The 6,489-nt window shown below is 35.9% G+C and overlaps 1 long non-coding RNA gene across 1 annotated transcript; it reads left to right on the plus strand.

Moving 5' to 3' along the window:
- The first annotated feature begins 591 nt into the window (after nt 1–591).
- On the plus strand, nt 592–2,495 carry LOC119371353 (uncharacterized). Its single transcript, XR_005178964.2, has 3 exons — nt 592–707; nt 924–1,059; nt 2,345–2,495. It is a non-coding gene; the product is annotated as an uncharacterized LOC119371353 (long non-coding RNA).
- Nucleotides 2,496–6,489: the final 3,994 nt, after the last annotated feature.

The following is a 6,489-nucleotide window of genomic DNA, read 5'->3' on the forward strand; positions in this document are numbered from 1 at the left end:
CATCCATATATATTGTGTTAGATTTTTGACTGGAGTCTGTGATTTCAATTTACAGTTATTTAAGTATGGAAAAAGACCCATCTATGGTTGAGTGAAACGACCTGGAAAATTATTTTTCAAAAAAATTTTTCATTTAAAAATTTAAATATAAATTCTAACCAATTATATTATAGGACATTATTATATTAAAAAATAATAAAATTAATGTATCGTGCATATATTTAACAAATATATCGCAAATATATTTTATATTTGCTAAACCAAATCCTAAATTAAACTAAACCCTTTAAAAAACCTAGAAATCGATTGAAAAACCAAACTAAAACCGTGATTTGATCCAAACCAGACTCAAATCGACCCAAACCCCATCACCCAATGAGAAAATTCTAGAAACCAAAAAAAAAAAACAAAAAAAAGAAAAAAGAGAGAGAAAGAGACTCTTTTCTCTCTCTCTTTTTCTCGTTTCTCTCTCCCCGTCAGCAACAACTTGTCCCCTCCCCCCTTTTTTTTTCATTCTCTGGCTACCAGCCACCAAATTCGGCGAATAAATACTCTAAAATCATCTACTTGTTGCAAGGAGTTTGATTCAAGACTTGGTTTGCGCAATTTGAGCCCGAATCGAGAGAAAACTTGACTGAAATGGTTCGGCACCGTCGCAGCAACTTTTTCGGCCATTCACACCGTTTTCAGCAACTTGAGGCTTCAAGGTAAGTGTCGATCGATTCCTCTCTTCTCCCTCTTTCATTTGGTGGCCTTCCCGCCAACTGATATAGCCGGAATCGAAAAATCCTAGGCTGTGACCACTGATCCTTCTAGGTCAGTTTTTGACCAAACGGTTAAAACCCATGTTAAATTGATCACATATTAGTGATCCTCTCATCATAACAAACAAATTGATGTATGTTTGCAATTTTTGGGTACAGTTGGATTTTCCGACCACCGCGCACGGTGGTCGGTGGCGGCAATCCAGTGACCGGCCAAGATGCTCCGGCAAGGCTCCAGAGGCAGAATCTTCTCCTCTTCATGTTGATGTCAAATATTTAATCCAATTTTTCATTGGTAAACCTTATAACTCAATTCTACATTTTTCCTTTAGAAATTAATTTGAATTTATTTCCCTATTTTACAATTATTCTAATGATGATATAGCGGAGGATGGGCTTTGATTAAGAATTTGCTTGATGAATGGGCTGTGTGTTAATGTGTGTGATCTATAAAATTGGGATAGTCTAGTTTACAGAGAAAATATTGCCGGATTTTCGGCAAAACACTTATTAAAGAACTAAATTAGTTATATCATTAATAGGTGGTAACGATTAAAACTTTTAGTATTACTATTTCCATTATTATTATTATTATTATTATCAAACATTACTTACCAACTAACTAGAAGCTTTGTTAAAAGTTATAAATTAGAGTAAATAAATAAATAAAGGAACAACGTGTGTGTATATATATATATATATAGTTAGTTAGTTAGTTCAATAAGTTAGATAAGCGACTAGTAACCAAAAAATTAATAAATGAATGTGAAATACATTTCTCAAATTAGAACTCTTATTTAGAATTTTTTTTTTTTTTTAAGATGTTTATAAAGTTCCAAAATGTTAAGACAATGCTGGAAGAGTGCAGTAATAAAGATAGCCCTTTTAAGAACAATGAGAAACTGTAAGTAGTGTTAGATAATTCACATTATCCACCTGCATTTACATCCATGCATACACGGCTAAATGCTAGACATGCATTATTTAGTAATTTGTTAATTTGTGTTGCATTAATTGTTGCTATTGAATATAGTTTGATTAGTTGTAATGTGCTTTATGGATGCCTTGCTTGTGTGGAATTGGGATGAATTGGATCACCGTTGGGTTTGTGAGGGCGGTCTATGATATCGTCAGCCATGTATGGGGAGATCGGCACCCCCATGTGCATATGATGAAATATGATATGGAAAACTACAGGGTGACCACCTGTTGATATGGAAAAGAAAAGAGAGTATAAAAAAATGAGAGGGCTGGTCAAGTGAGGTTGAGACCGGTCAGCCATGTATTGGGGATCGGCTCTCTGGTGCACACGTGATGAGAGGGCAGGCCATGTGTGAGGACGGCTCGTCGGGAGTTTTGGTGATGCTACTGACCAATTTTCACGTGATGTGATTATGAGAAGGTGTTAATATTTGTGATTGCTGTTGTCTTATCATTTTTGTGATAAACTACATGATCATATAACTAGTCGAATGACTAAATTGACTTATTTATGCATTTGTCTGATTGTGTGGGATGAGAGGGTTATCTAACCCTACTCACTGAGTTTAGCGCTCACTCCTGCCACTTTTTTTTTTCAGGTAATAGGAGGAAAGAAGAGCCCTATATACCCGACCGAGTCGAAATACAAATATATTAAAATTACTAATAGCTGTATTAAGCATGTAAATGAAAAGGACTGTAATTTATAGAGTTTCGCAATTGTATTCTAAATGGGTTGTAATTGAATAATATGGGTATTTATATATTTATTATGTGAACTGTATTTTGATACGTCTGTGGAATATAGTTAATGGGCCTAAAGCCATGACCATGAATAGATTATGAGTTTAACTAACATAGGCTTACTACGGGTCTGGGAGACCTTAAATCCACTCAGGTCCTAGTGCCGGTCCGACCCTTGGAAACGGGTCGTGACAAGTAGTTAGACCAAACAAACAGTATACTTTGTCTACTTACAAAGTTTATAATATGGTTGGCCCAAAAATACTTGCAAATATCAAATGGTTTCTTCAAATGAAACTTAACATAAATTTAGTATTAGCAGTGCACTATAGGCCCAATATTGAAACTGTAAGACACTAGACACTAAGGCCTAACAACTAGCTTATCCTAACAGCCACGTAATATTTGGGCCAACTCGCATGTATTTTCAAACATTTTTTACTAGACAGGTCTTCAATGGAAAACCATTAGACAAAATTATACCCATGTAATTGTTTAATTTATGGGCTACTATCATTTCATTAATGAAGCCCAGTTTATTTTGTCTTTTATGTATAATTTCAAATTTAATCATAAAGTGATCGACCCATTTGATTTTCACGATTTATTGAAAACATAGTTTAGTTGCCCGCCATGTTGCTTCCCCCCTACACAATACTTTTGTATAAAATTAAAGGGCTTCCAAAATACAGGTCCAACTCCATATAGTGGAATAAGCCATTGATAGCTCTTTCATAGCTACTGAGATACATATAGTACCATGATATGGAATCTGTCTCTTTAGTGGTATGAGAATTGTGGAGATGGAGTTATAAGAAATTCGAAGGAAAATCAGACTAATGAAATGCGTCACGGACAAAACAACCAAGTATAATTAACGAACATCCAATTAAGTAACTGCAAGTAAATAAAACAACCACGATGACATACAAAAACTTAACAATTAAGAACTTATGATGGTGGACAAGAATAACATGAACAGAAAACGAATTCTACTAGTCAAGGAACTAAGTACATCATTAATATATTAGATTGAAGTGGCAAATTACATTAATACATGAATGTCGAGTACACTGTCCTATAATACAAAGCCTAAAGTATGGTTCATGATACCATGCACAAATGCCAGTAAATTGTGGCCTCAAGTTAATACAAAAAAATTTGAGTCCTCATAATAGTCATTGTTGACAAGTTTGTAATAATCAGTCATACACCACCACCGCTCATCATATAAAGTAGGCAACCATGCCAATACTTTATGAGCCTGCCACTAGTGTCTGGGGTATTTGTTCTCCACTCTGTATATCAGCTCCCCGATTTTTGACAAGGTGAGACAAATTCGTTTCCACCTCAGTTTTTATATCATTATGCTGCCGCACATTAAAAGACCATGTGAGTCAACTGTAATTAGTAATAATAGCAAAAAAAGTAATAAAATTATCCAACAATCTAACACAATTAACAATAAGACAACAAAACATAACATTATCGAAACAAACATCATTTACTGTAGTAGATTAAATTATTAAAAACATGATACAGTTGTATACACCACATGCTAGTTTTATATTGACAATATTATATGAATCAATGCATCTAAAGACGAAGCTTACTTGGTCAATGGCAATGTTGCTACACCTTCGAGATGGAACTATGTTGTTATTGCACGATTCCTTTCTGGGAGAATTCCACCTGCTCTTCTTTCTTTTCTTCTTACATTCCATCATTGGGTTTTGGGCCGGCCTTAGCGTTTTGAAGTGTTGGGATTGCTATAAACAACAGTGTCATTCTTAGTCACACCTCCACAATATGTTGCTTCAGGTGCAATTTCTTCGCCGCTTTGTAGAATGTTCATAGCACCAGAACTTTCTCCGCTGTCTCACTTCTCTAACTTCCTCATGACACTCCTTATTAAATTGAAAGTGAACAAATACATCTCATCTTTTCCACACGCCATATCGACTGCAACATTAAACAAATCTTCAAGAGTCTTCACCCTTTTAGCTTCTTTAGAGTAGTGAATGCCTCCAATATGGGACTTAATTTTTTTGTGAGATCGCTTGAAGTCCTTTCTCGATCTGTTCAATATATACTTAGTGGCTAGTACCTCCACATCATTCTTAGCAAGAACATATAGGGAGTGTGCACATAATATGCCCTTACACTCAAACAACATGCAACTACAGTGGATATCAATAGTGGCGCTGCATAGGTAACTTCATAACATACTCACTTCCAGTAGCCAACATCTTTTATATACACCTTGCAATCAACTTCCCACTTATGCACCTTAAACCTTGATTACACATGAGACAGACTACAATATATCATTTCCAAAATTCCTTTCGAACCTTCGCATAGTTTCCATGCGTGTGAACCTCCTAGAATTATTTCTCTATAGTATAGTCACTGAACACATGAAGATTGGTGTTCATTGAGTTGAAGTCTACTTTCGTCTCTTTCTCCACTTTTTCCATCAATGCCATTTCGCACTGCTCAACAAACTGGTACAACGTGCTTCTCGAATGTATATACCTGTCAAAATATGAATTCATTGAAACGACCCAAAAAATCTTTTTCAAAAAATTTTGCATTTAAAAATTTAATTGTAAATTTTTAACCAATGAAATTTAGCAAAAAAATATTTATTATTGCTAAAGCAGACCAGTTAACCAGTTTGCATTTTTCGAAAACCAAGTGAAAAACCCGTAAACCAAGCAAAAACCGAGTCAAATCACTGAATTGGACCAAACCAGTTCGAATCGAATCGGAATAGTCTATAAACTAGCCTTCTTTTTTTTCCCTTTCTCTTCTTCTTTCCTCGACTCCAGTGCGCCCCGTTCCTCCCTTCCCGTTTCAGGCCACCGCTCAATGAGAGCGAGGTGGCGATTGACTCCCCTAGAGCCGCTGGCCCCTTTTCCAACTTCCTTCCACTCGAGCAGAGCCTCTAGTGGAGCAAATCAAGACTATATCCATCGATAGTTCTCGTTCTTTGATCTCCGGTGATACCAGGCGACTCCGGCGACGTGAAGCTTCCAAGTGAGTCTCGATCGACTCAACTCCTCCAAGTGAACATTTTCCATCTAAGAATCGACAGATTTGGTGGAGGGAAAGGAAACCACCACGAGCGGCAGCGTGGAGATGGCTGTGGTAGTTGATCCGGCCAAACGAGCCACTACCTCCTCAAGACGACACCATATTCGGCTTCTATAAATGATTCGAGCATTTTGGGGTGCGGGTTGCTTAATTCTGGGTCGTTTGGGATTTTTCGGCCACCGTAGATGGCAGTGCTGTCGACGCTCCGGTGACCGGCCAGCGAGGCCCCGAGAGACAGAATCCTTAGCTCCTCATGTAGACTGCAATGGTATATGCCAATCATCATTTGGTAAGTAATAGAACCCTTATTCCAAATTAATTGAAATTTTATGGTTTATTTCTCTTTAGGATTTGAACTTGATCTTTGACTATTGAAATTTTAATAATGTAGCTGGTAAGTCGATCTTAAATTTAATTTGGTAATATAAAATTCAGGTTTGAATTAGTAGATAATGTGAGTAAGTTTTCATTGAACTAATTGTTATTCGAGGTTTAAGTCTCTAACAAGATATAGCAAATTGTAAATTGTTAACTTATCAAACTTAATCGAGCTTAGTTGATTTGTTACTATGGTTTGAAAAGATTATTGAGCCTTATTAATTAAGGAATGTAAAGTTATGGCTAGATATAACCCTAGATAATGATTTAGTAAAAGGCCTATGGACAATTTAGTCATTGTATAATTTTGATATTTGGGAATTACAAATGCACTAAATCTTTAAATTATGCATGTGGAAAGTCAGAAATGTGAGCTTAATGGTTTAGTTGGAATGAGTTGAGAAAATTCAATTTGGGCAATGGATTTACTATGAATGGTGTGATTAAAGATGGATCTAATGTTTTCGAAGCATGGGAATTGACATAAATTGGAATATGTGAGGTAGTAGATTTAATTCTTGCTAGG

The sequence above is a fragment of the Jatropha curcas genome, chromosome 2 (assembly GCF_041381405.1).
Source record: "Jatropha curcas cultivar XTBG-Jc1 chromosome 2, XTBG_Jcur_1.0, whole genome shotgun sequence".
In the NCBI taxonomy this organism is placed as follows: domain Eukaryota; kingdom Viridiplantae; phylum Streptophyta; class Magnoliopsida; order Malpighiales; family Euphorbiaceae; genus Jatropha; species Jatropha curcas.